At 42.8% G+C, this 13,180-nt stretch overlaps 1 protein-coding gene across 1 annotated transcript in view; it reads left to right on the forward strand.

The window, feature by feature from the left end:
• The window catches only part of sorcs3 (sortilin related VPS10 domain containing receptor 3), a 185,787-nt gene that overhangs the window by 1,303 nt on the left and 171,304 nt on the right, over nt 1-13,180 (forward strand). The window lies entirely within an intron of this gene.

Below are 13,180 nucleotides of genomic sequence, written 5' to 3' on the forward strand. Positions count from 1 at the left end.
GTGTAACACTGCTTATGCTTCCACCGAATTTTTGGATTTACTGAACACTGAATATCTGAAAAAGAGTAATTTGATTGGGCTCTCTGACTGCTTCACATTCTATTGCAAATAAAAAGGTGTCTGCCCTGGATGCATTACCACAAAATTTCCAAAGGGGGGTGTTCAGTGTTTGAAGGTTGGGTCTTACCCACATGTACATTAATCCTAAACAGGAGATGTGTGCCTCCTTGAATCAATGGCGCCTAGTGACATGGACTCTCTGCTGAATTGTAGTATCATGACAGTACTCACATGAAATGAAGAAATTGATGGAAAAATGTCCTTTTTTTGTTATTTCCAACTCTTTAATATATCAGTTAAAATGTTCGTGTTAACAATTTCTGAAACGACAACATACAAAAATACATTTCAGACTTAATAATTACAATATGACATTGAAATTTGCCTGTTTTTATTGCTATTATTAATTTCAACTTAATAATAAGTGCCCTTGCTCTCTGGATGCAGAAGGACAGCATGCAGAGTGTCACAACATACATGTCCAGCTCAAAGTCAGGGGCAGCCTGGTGCCATAACATGTGCAAATGTTAACAGCTGCAAACAGTTCTCACAGCGCCACAAACTCGTCTCTGCAATGACACTGACCACATTCAAGCCCGTTCTGTGTGCGAATCGGATGAAAATCCTGCCCCTCTTACACAAGAGGACCCTCATAGGAAGAGAATAATGAGACAAAATGAATCAAAGTCATTTACACGACCATGTAAGCTCACAGGGAGCCGATGGGCTCTTCTTTGTGCTTTCACAAGCTTAATTTGTTGTTGTGGCTGCTCCTCTTGCTTTATTCCATTCGAAAAAAAAGAAAGAAATTCCCACATATTCAGTCTTGTCTGAGCTGATTATGACACGGTGCATGAACTTGTTTTTTAACCCGCAGTGAAGACTGAGGCTCTGCGAGGGGAACATGTTTGTGTGAGTGCATATTTGTGCACGCTTGTGTGCGACTGCATGAGTGTGTGCTGGATGGAGAGGGCGAGGAGGTTATTGAGTGCCGCTGCCCCAAAGCTTTAAATCTTTAATAATTATCTTGAAGACTGAGGCCTCGATTTCAAAGTCTTTTCTTCTTTCGTGGCAAAAAGAACTCAGGCCTGGCCTCAAGAGCATCCCCAAGAGAGGAGATCTGCTACTTAATCTTCATTGGCTCTTGGTGCTTGTTCTGGTGATGAATGGAGTGGTAGGATAAAGAGATTGAGCTTGAAGTCCTCTAACTTAAGTGAAGCAGTAGTTTAGGTAGAGTGAGAGTGAGTGGCTGACTAATGGGATGACCAGCTGGTTGGATGAATGACCAGCTTGGTTCAGTCACTTTAATCTTGACTGTATCGCTGTATTCACTGTCCATGGCACGCTTTGTGGGATCCCTCATTTTTCATCTGACTCCACTTCAGAGGCTGAATGACAACATTGTTTTTTTTGGTTATACACATCAAACCACCTGAAGCATCCTGTTGTGCGTATCTTTTTCCCAGCATTCCCTGTTTCTCCATTTTCATCAAATACCAGTCTTCAACTAACTGTCAGCATTGTTTTTTTTAACCTTGACCATAATCTTTCCTGACCTGTAACCATGTAATTCTTCATTTAAACTTGACATAAATCGTTTTCTGACTTTGACCAGGACGTTCTTTTAACCATGACGGTGATCATTCTCTAACCTTAACCACAGAGTGGCCTCTGGTGTCTGACTTTTGACGCCGTTGTTTATATCCCATCTCTTACCAGCAGTCAACATTGGCTTTGTTTAACCTTGATCACAATCTTTCTTGGACCGCAATCATGAGGTTCTCGGCAGTGATCGTTCCATAACCATGGCCACATAGTTCTTTGAACCATGATTGATCTCTAACCTGAACCAAGTGGCCACCTCTGGTATGAAAGTCAGACACTGGAGGATGCTATTTGGTTAAGGTTAACAATGACAGCATCCCATCTGCTAACCTACAGTCAACGTTAGTTACTTTTAATTTGAGCACAATGTTTTTTTAACCTTAACCAGGGAGGTTTTTTTTTAACCATGACCACAGTTGCTGTCTAATCTTAAGTAATTACCGTATAGCCTCTGACGTCTGACTTTGACACCAGAGGTGCTGTTTGCACTCTGTTTTCTACCAACAGTCACTGTTGTGTTTGTCTTTCTTTCCCTAGCTTTGACAGTTCTTTAAACCAGGCCCTATCCCCAGCCAAGTTGTTCCCTAAACCTCGCTAAACAATGGCCAAAGACAATCGCATTTCCATTTGGTAAAAAATGACCCATGTTGAATAACTGACAAACTTCTTGCACAGGTGGTAGTCATGTGCCCAGTTTCACTGACCTGCATTCAAGATACAGAACTCACACCTGCTCAGCCATTTCATTCCTCTGGACAAAATTCCTTAAAGACGATGCAGATGAATCTCAAAAGGCTGACTGGAACGCTGTTTGTTCGACATTGACCATACATTCACAACCTCTTTGGTCGAGAGACTCTCTGTCAGGCTTATTTCAGCCAGGTCGGTCGGCTGTGTCTTGTACTGCGACTACCTCTGGGAGACTTGACGCTGCTGTGGGTTCCCTGGGGGAGGATGTAGTGTCCTTTGAGGCATGTACACAAGGCTAATGCACTCTCACTGTCTCCCTGTACCTGTCCACCTTGCTGTCTCTGTCCCCGCTTCCCTCCCTCTTTCTCTCTGTCTGTCTGTCACTGCATGCATCTTCAGGTCTGTGCCTCAGACTTTCGCAGGTCATGGCGAAGCCTTAACCTTCGATATGAACTGAGAATGTAGAGGTAGCGATGTTGAGACTAACTGTCATTTATTATATTCATGGGCATAATACCAGTGAAGCATCCCTACAGCAAAGTGACAAGTTATTTCCTGAAGTATCTTTGAGGCTGTGTAATCCCTCCACCCTCAGCAGACATGAGCATAATGGCATTGTGACTGACAGCTTGAATACAAAATGGATAGCTTAGCAGTGCCTGTTTTAATCTTAAAACATTCATCTCTTCTAAGGGAACCTTGAGATTTCCTCCCAAGCGTATAGTCACAATGAATACGTTCCCTTAAGAAAACTGTGACCATAAATATCAGCACATTTAGCCGATAGCCCAGGACAGAGCACCAGCTCTTCGGCTGATCAACACTCCAAGATGTTTTTTTCATGTGCCGTGGCACATGGCGCTGTCTTTGATGTCTCTTCATCTGTTCTGTATAAGCGTTGTCAGCTTTGAGGGAAATTAACATAAGACAGCGTGAGTATAGGCTCGACTTGAGTGGTCTTTCAAGTCGTGAGAACTCACACAGAGACAGGTCAGCCATATCTGGCAAGTCATCAATAGAGCTGTGTGTATTTGAAATTCTCAAATCTTTCCTGAGAACTGCAGGAGCACATGCAGACTCTCATGAGTGGTATTTGGAGGCAAAAAGGCCATGCAGCAGAAACAAACACAGGTTTCAGCCAGAGATAAGAGATTTAAAGGTAAAGAGCAGATGGATGCAAGACTATTCTGCATTTTTGCAGATGTTGGAAACTTTTGAAACCTGTCATCCTGCAAAGATGCTTTTGTAGAATACTTTATCAGCCTGGCTGGCTGCTATTTGCATGCTATGGTCATCATGTAGCGCTCATAGTGCAGAAAAAGCCCAGAGACCCACCAACAAGGACAGAGCCATGTGAAGCATTTCCAAACATGGCCTCTGCAGCGAGGGGATATGATTTAGGATGTAGAGGCAGCTCTTGTTCCTGCTCACTTTCCATCACCCCATCTCACCCCTCAGCCTAAATTACTGATGGTAATATATTATAAAGTTGTTTCTTTTCTTCTCTCTCCTGCTACTCTGGTGGCCCTCTGCTCCGGATGAAGAAAGAGGGGAGAAAAACGAGAATATCATAAATAATGTAACCTTTCCAGCGGGCCTTATCTCCGTTATCCCTGATCTCTCCTCCTCCCTCCCCTCCTCCTCCACCAATTAGCCGGCAAATTTATTCTCCATTTCTTGTTTTTTTTTTCTGCATTGGAAGTATGATGTTGTGGCAAGACGCCATGTGCCACAAAACATGAATGGAGAATCTGTCTTGAATGGCCTACAGAGCTAAACTCTTGGCTGCAGTTACCGAACAGTCGGGGTCGGTCTGAGGCTCTTGACCTCTTGATGCCTTCACCCATCCTCACACTGTATGCTTACGCTTTCAAATTCCATGTGCATGATGAGTCACACAATGCGTGGCGGGTCATGTTTCCTTTCTGGATATCTTAATGTGTAGTGCAGACTTTAGCCTTGCTGAACAACAGCTGAACAGCATTTCCTCACAAAGGTTTTTTTTTTTTTTTGAGTTGGAAAGGAAGCAAAACTCTCCACAGAATTTGAAATAAGAAATACAGTGTAGAAAATCAGACGAACACATGCAGCTATCAGAAATCCAGCTCTCTCCTTTCACCTGAAGTTAACTAGGTCAGCACAATTTGAGACTGAATTTTATAATTCCTGCTAAAGGTCACCAGATGCATTAAAACGTGTCACATAATGTTAAAACTCTACTTAGCACTCTGCACAGAAAACGGCACCACATTAAGGAAGCCATTCAGGAAGCCACGGACCTCGGATCACATCAAGCTGCTAAAAGCTTTGAAGCTACGAGCACATGCATAGTAGAAACCCAGTCGGTCAGACAAGAGGCTTTAAGGCTGCGTTTGCCGGGCTGAATGGCCTCATTATGCTTCCTGTTTGATTGCCACGTTGGCTGAGGCACTGATGGAAGCTACCTCGCTACGACTTCAGAAAGTTGAGTATAATCATACGCTTCGACACTGTTCCCGCTCAGCAGTGTGCTGACATTATCCGTGTGTGGGAAAGAGTGTGAGGTCGAGAGAGACGTTTGTGTGCAAGTATATGTGTGTTAATTGCATTGGCACACCCCAGTGTCACATTTAATTTTGTTTTATTTCTATTCTATTAAATGCCTTTTCCCCATCTGGGGGGCCCGGAGAACGCGGGGCACCACCTACTGTGGTGATGTGTCTTCTTCCCACTGTCTTCCTCCTGCTGCACACAGCTTGAACACCTATGGATTGATTTAAGGAGTATGGAGCTTTGAGTTTGAATCTTCCAAATCCCAGAGGCGCAGTGCATCTTGACCTTATCCACCTTTCTTTTTTCTGAGCCAAATGCGATACCTTGTAATGTTGATGCGACTTGCCATTTCCCGAACACAGGGAAGCCGTGGAGAGCGGCCAGGCGATGAGCATGTAATAATGTCAGACCACAGTGAAGCGATAGACTGCACGCTGTGTTTCTCTTTCTCAGCCTCGCCCTCTATTCGCTTTTCCTTTTCCTCTCTCTTCCTGTCCTCCTTCAGCAGGCTCTGTCCCTCCCACGCATTGATATGTCTTTACTGTGTCACAATTACACCAAATCGGAGGCATGCTTGCTGGCTTGCAAACAGGCAGACACAAAGTTGCAGGCGTGCACACACGTTCATGTGAAAATAAAAAACCGCACACACACACACACAAACCTGCACAACGCGCACATACACACCCCCTCCATCATTCTCAGTCTCAATTTCGGTCGGAGTGAGTGGTGTCGTGCCTGGAGGAGGTCGTCATTGATGGAGACTAATGTTGACACATTACACCCCAGGACCTGCAGTCAATTAACACATTGTCTAATTAAAGTGATCTACTGGTTTATCTATGAGAGATTGAAAGTGGCTGTAAAACGGGTCCACGCCGCATTAACTTTACAATCAGGTCTGATTCTTTATTTCTATTTGGATTTTAATGGTAATAACCTCCTTAAACATCCGTCCCATTACCAAACAGATTGTGTAAGCATCTTTCATTGATGGCGGCGGGAGATAGACTCATGGTTTTGGATTTCTATTTCCTGTTAATACCCCTCTCAGGCTGCGCAAAATACTTATGCAGCCACCATACGTGACTGAACTTCTGACTGTCCATAGTATCTGGTGTGGAACTCAGCTTGAAAAGCACCCTTTAACTAAATCAGCCCTCAACTGGCTGTAAGTCATTTCCCTCCCCCCAAGGTTTGTGCTTACTTCTTTTGAAAGGGGACCACATTACATTTCTATCAAACACAGTAATTGTCTCTTATTTATCCGGCCTCCACGCTGAGCTGCTTTTAAAATTTTAATGACACCGTAAGAGCTTTTTGAACTGCTTGACGGGTACGGTGCTAATATAAGGCTGCCTTATAAAGGAGAGTGTGAGTGGTCATGGATATCAATGAATTATTAATCCTCATGCTCTTTTATAGGTGTTTTCTGTGAGGGTGGAGCGTCCACTGGAAACAAAAGTACAGTGCCTTCATATAATCCTGCTTAGAAAAATACTGGGAACTACACAGAGTAAGATAGGCCAACTTAAAGGTATCACTTACCATCCCCTTAGTTACTCACTGAATTGAGGTGACACTAACACTGCACGCCTGTGGCGTTTCATTCACACCGAAGGCCATTACACAGGTATGCACTCATGATATACACTGTAGAAACAAGTGTACGATGTAAAACAATGTACTTAATACTACCTTATTTAAAATATCAAAGACTTAAGTTGTGTGTGACACATTACGGTGGTACGCTTTGAGGCTGCGCTTTGTGGTGATGGTGAATGGGACTGCATCATGATAAAGGTGGTTAACCTCGATTCCAAAACAGTTGGGACTCAAAACAAGTAAACAAACTGCGTTCACCAGCAACAGTTCACAAAGTGTTCCTGAGCCCATGTAGTAATCTCCTTTAATACCCAATCATGATGCTATCACATGTTACCAGTGAACTCGTTCACCTGTGGAATGATCCAAACAGGTGTTTTTGGAGCGTTCCGCAACTTTCTCAGTCTTTTCTTGCTCCTGTCGCGACTCATTTGACGTGTTGCTGCATCTAATTCAGAATAAGCAGATATTTACAAAAATCTATAAAATGATGAGGTAGGACATTTAATATATTGTCTTTGTACTGTCTGGCATGATCTCAACCACAATTAAAAAATATGACCTGGTGATGTGGCAGCCAGCTACAGAGAGTGGTAAGTGGACCTTGGGTGGTCTTGGAACTGCTGTTTCCTGCTGTTGATAAGCAGGAGTTGTTGAGCCTACTTTTAAGGAGACACTTTGTAACTTCCGGAAGAGGAAATAACAAAAATTTCCTCCTAAAAATAAAACTTAAATACATAAATATAAAAGCTGCACTGTTGCTCAGTTTAAGGCACTCAGAGGTTTTGCTGCTGCAGTCTGGTATGACCACAAGCTTATGGTGGCAAATGTTAGAAAACTTCAGACAGATTGTGTGTAACTGATATTACTGCATTTGTTTGCTCACTTTACGACTCTTCTCTACTTTTACACTATGTTTAAATAATTACCATCGCACACTGACTGTGACGCAGCAGCCACTTAACCTTGCTTTAATGTAACATGGATGACAAACACTTAAATTCAAGGGTCAGAATAAAAGAAAACTGGAACATCCAAAGGTTCCATGGTTGCTATTCATACTGCTGATGAAGGTACATTGATAAGATCAAAAGCTCTGGACAAAGCCAGTCACTGGACCTTGAGTGGAGATCGTTTTGTCTGAAAGAATCATTTACGTTGAACTAAAAAAAAAAAAACAACATTCATTCCACTGCTGTTGCCGGTGATTGTATTACATGGGGTTGTATTTTTGGGGTCAAAAATACAACCCCCATCTGTTTATGAATCAAAGGAAGAATATCTGCCAAATGGTTTCTAATATGTTGTTTCAGCTGATTATTGCTTTTAAGGATCTTTGAGAGTTGGAGCCTTGATCCGACAAACAACAAGCCGCTGCCACCTGTAATCACGTCTGTTTTGCTAATGCACAGAGGAACGAGGCTGTTGCTTTTCTGCTGCCGGTCAGCGTCTGTCTGTTTTCAGTGTGGAAATGAGAGGAGATCGCATCCGTCCATGTGCATTGCCCCCGTTTGCCACCAGGTGTGACTTCTGAAAGATCCTGGAAAAAGTGCAGTCACTTGCCTCATATGGTTACACTGATGTTGACTGTGTGAATGCCCGTGTTTGTGTGCATTAGTACTGGGGATGCGTGTATGCGTTTGTCTATGCATGCTGTATGTGTGTCGGCAGAAACACATGCTGTATGCGCTAACGTGTGTTGCTGCTAATGGATGTGAGCTGCCACTAACACATAAAACCTAATGAAGCACAGTGAATTAAGAGTTGTCAGCTTTGGCTTATTTAACTAAAAATAAAACAAAAAAACAAGCAGAGCTCGAGCTCACAAAGTTCAGTCTTTATTCATTTCTCCAGTGGGTAATTTGCTTGCAGCAACTGAATTAAGATAGAAACACAACACTGTGGCAAAACATGCTGATATACAGTCATACACAGCAAACCCATTATGAAAAGAAAGACTCTACTTTACATTAACCTCAACAGCTGGATAATGTGTCTTTTCCTTGCTGCTGTGATAAAGTCATCCCACAAGTGGCTCCCCTCTGACCCTCATCACCTGTTTTCCCGCTTCCTCTGTTTGCTCTTGCTTTCCCACTTAACAGCGTCTTGAGTGGAGGCTCTACTGAATACAAGCAGTAATGTTGAGTAATGAGTGGTAACAGGCATGTCACCGAATAAACACCCCTAGTCCGACACGTTTTACATGCTCCAGCTTGCGAGGCTCTTTTTGCCTGCGTCAACAGTGCAGTGATTTTCTGCAGTGTGGCTTGTCGTGCTGAGAGCAGCACATAAAAGGCAGCTTGAACAAGGCCTTGTTCTTTTGTAATGTAAAGCTTTATTACCTGTTTTTTTTGCAGCAGTTGTTTTGAATATCCGCTTATATCACTGTGTCATTTGTTGAACAAATTCACATGCTGTCATTATAAACCCGGCACCTTCCCGTACTTTTGTGCCTCATGGTAGAAGCTTAAACCTTCTAAAGCCCAATAATTCTCAGTGAAAGTGGCCACTGTGCTGCCCCAGTCCTGTCATAGAGAGACTGATAGTGGGCCCTTACAATCAATGGTGCTCAGTATCATTCCTGGTGTGTCATATGCCTTCAGGCTACAGTGAAAATAAAACAGTTCAGCCACTGTGAGACTTTTGGCTGCTGTATTTTCTTGTGGTTTAAGGACGCCATAAAACTGCATTTATTCATATTTTTGACATTAACAATGAGTCAAATGGCTGTAATGTGACAGGAGTTTGTCGTGGGGCTTAAAATCTTTGTGCATTAGCTACCAACCAACCCAGCACAGAGCTTTTCAGCCTTTTTTAGCCCATTGTTTTGATTTGCAGCTACAGCTACTCATCATTGGCATCCATTAGGCAGCCATGTTAGCAAGAAAAACCCCAAAACATTTAATCTTAATCTTTATTCAGGTATGCTGGTAGCATAACCCAACACTGAATCCTGTGATTTTATTTATTGATTATTTTCCTCCTTGGTGTATTCCAACAGCTTTTGTTTGTCATTTGTTTTCTCACAAGGCATAAATGGCTCCCATTGACTCACACAGCATGTTGGCAATGGTAGCCATATGCCAAAGCCCTTTTAATTATCACACATTATCCCAGAGCTTGACCTTTTCATCAGGGAGATGAGCAGAAACACCACATAAAAAAAAAAAAAAAAAAAAAAACAAGACAAAAACCTGCAAAATGCCAACATCAGTGAGGTAGTCCTTATTCTGGAAACACCTGGATTCATCACTAAAAACACACCGTGGTAATTTTGTAGTATGGCAACAGGCTATGTTACATGTCTCATACAAAAAACATGGGGGGCATTCATCATGTCTGGGCCTTCAACACAACAGCCTTTTAGTCTGGGTTGACCACAGCTCTCGCTTTAACAATGAATATGTTATTGTGTAATCTTCAAAAGTAAGTCAGTTATATAAAATTGCATGAATTATGAATAAAGCCCCATTTTTACCGTGTGGTCTGCCCAGACTCTGGCGCTATCAATTATCTTGAAGGGGATAGATCTCTTTCCAGTCCCTATCTGATTTTAAACATGTCAGGGTGAAGGCGTAATGAAATTTAAATGGGATCGCTCAAATTGAAGCAATGATTTGTTGCATGGAGAGTGCTTGTAGCAACTTTACTTAATGAATTCTATTCAGTTCAGCGCGCTGAATTCTGACTCACCTTCTAATTTGTTCTGTGCATGTAGCTCTGGAGTGAGCGATTACATTCATTATGTATCTATACATGCAGCTTGGCTCTAAGTGGGCTAATCTTTTCTGTTCTGAGCACATGGACACAGAATCAGATATAGGCTTAATAACAGATGAGTTATTAAAGCTAAAGACCTGTTTTTTTTTTTTCCTTGCTCTCAGTGTTTATCTTTTTCGAAGGCGATATCCCACTGATAAGTGCTGGGAATGCAGGTAGGAAAGTGGAGGCTGGCTATGATTATTAACATTCGCCGAGGTAGGGCCACCAGTGAAGGCATCGCTACATCATCCCGACCAGTGAGATGGATGAGAGGAGCGGGGGCTAAGGGAAACTAGGCCTTGTTGGGAACCCACAGAGTAGCACGCAGCTCTGAAGAAACCCAGCCCAGGTAATTATCACGTTGCGCCACTTAAATACAAATGAACATGCTTTTTCACAGCAGACAGCAGTTAATCAAGCATGTTCGTGTGCCTCTGTATGTGTATTTGTGTTTGTCCTCTGCCTGCTCCTGAATGCTTTTTGTCTGTTTGTGCCTCTTAGCACTTCAGCCCACCTCATTTCCTGAAACAGAGCACAACACTTGCACTCAGTCGGCCATTTTTTTTTTTTTTGCGGAAGTGTCCGGTTTGCTTCCTTGTCACACAAGTGCTCCTCTCAGTCCACTGCTGTGTTTCCCACCGGCAGCCTGGCACGACATCCAGCCCGCAGCGAGGAGGCTGACTCTTCCTGTCATTCCCGTGGTCCCACATTTGCCGCCTGTTTGCCTGCTGGCTGCTCCTCGGGCAGTGCCTCTGTCCATCACTAGAGGGAGTGGGTAGCCTAAAGAATAATGAAGTGTAATATGAGCTGCAGGACAGGGGGACGCAGGGAGAAGTAGAGCGAGAGGGAGAGACCACTAATTATTCATTACCCATACTTTAGAGCTGTAGCCTTATTTCGCCCCATTCAGCTTCAATGCGCACACTTACAAAAAGATGAATATGCTGCATGTTGTATATGTAAAGTGTAGCTGGATGGATGCACTGGATGAATCCTGGATGAATGTCATGCTCTTTGGCAGATAAAAACATTCTGTGATTGTGATTGAAATTAATAGATATGGAGTTTACTCTGTGTCAGTCTGTCTGTCTGTGTTTGTGTGTGATGAGAGGAGGCAGGGGGGAGGCGTACAGAGTCAGATAGATGGATGGAAACATGACAGCAGCAGACATCCGCTGAGTGATAAAGAGACACAGCCACGCTCTTGGACTCTCACAAAGCAGCCAGTTCGGTGCATGCTAAATATTACAGCGCAGCATCTCCTGCAGCATCTCAAATCTGTTCTCTCCTCTGTTCCTCAGAAGTAGATCAGGCCCTGCTCGTCTCTCCCAGCTGCAGCCTGAGCTTGTTTCCTGCCCTTTCACAGCTCACTTGCCACACATGAAAATGTTTATGTGGCCCTAATTGAATTTAGAGCTACATGGTTTACCAGATAGAAAAGCATTTGTAGAGCAGGCTGCTACAAGAGAGATAATCCGGCTAGTAAAGATTCTGCACTTCGGCAGTCTATGTCTGCATTTAAAGAGCTTCAGCTTTAGCCATCACTGGGAGAGGGAATTTATATGGAAAATCTTAGCTGTGCTATCGCCCGAGATACAGTGGTCACAGGGTGGCATGTGATTTCACTGTGTCATTTCATGCATTTTTCCCTACGGCGAGAGGTATTTCAGCTAACATTCATCATTTTTGCCAACTGGTCATGAAAACGTTTGTTGTCTGTCCATTTGGCTGCCCAGTCCTTAAAATGTTCTATTCATGCGTCCGAAAAGATGAACCCTGTCAGATTTACTCATGACAAGATGCCAGACAGCTTTAAGACAAGATGATTAAATGATAACGCAATCCAATAATCGATCCAACGTTTTTGTATAACCAGTAATCATTTTGGTAATTTATCTGACAAAAAAAACAAAACAAAACATATATATATATATATATGCATGATTTTTTTTTTTTTTTTTTTTTTACACTGTATTTGTGTTTTGAACTTTTGGTTGGATAAAAACAACATGCAGTTTTAAGATTGTTGTGATTTCCATCACACTTCCATCAAAAATTTTGTGTAGGTTCTTGCAGCCAGCAACAAAAAATTGCCTGCACAACGTTACCTTCCACATCTTGTACAGCAATGGCAGATACTGAGATGGGCGGACAGTGGCCATCGAGCTTAAGGTGGTGCTGCTTTACATAGTGTTATAGTAGTTAAATAACACACTGAAGGAAAGGCAAAACCCAAAAAGTGTGATAATGTGGTCTCTTCAAGATTGAATTTGCTTTCTGTCACTCATATGAGAGAAGAGAGAGCTGACTACGGGATGAAGGTTGGATTTGACATTTGACAACACGTACCCACCAGTTCCCATGTTCATTGAAGCAATGAGTTCATCATAAAGATTGTAGATCTACTGTGGAAAGGCTACAGTGTTATCTCAACATGCAATATTGCTAAAGTTTTTATAACCTTAATAACGTGATGTGTTGTTCCATCCACGTTGTTAATATACATAAACACAAAACGCAGAGGAATATTGGCATATTTTGCACGCTGTCTGTCATGTCTTATTTTCCTGTGGATAGAATGTCAATACAGCAGTGGGAGCAGCCGTCTAATATATTCCTGTGATATTACTTCTCATGTCATCGCCATGCCAACCAAGACACGCATGAGCCTCCTCTGCAACTTGAGACGCCTGAGTTGTCAACACAAGTTCAAAGGTCAGGTGAAGTGCTGTCACCATCCCCCCTGCTGAGGGTGATGAGTGATGGGCACTCAGAGCATTAAAGCGTAATAGGAGGGCAGACAAGTGATGGGTCAAACCAATCAATGACACATAGGCGGAAGTCACGACACAACAGTAAAACAGCAAGACAGTTTCATAAATGATTGTGTAAGTTTGTACAAGCACCACAACCTAGTTGAGCATGG

Source organism: Chelmon rostratus, chromosome 3 (genome assembly GCF_017976325.1).
Source record: "Chelmon rostratus isolate fCheRos1 chromosome 3, fCheRos1.pri, whole genome shotgun sequence".
Lineage (NCBI taxonomy): Eukaryota > Metazoa > Chordata > Actinopteri > Chaetodontiformes > Chaetodontidae > Chelmon > Chelmon rostratus.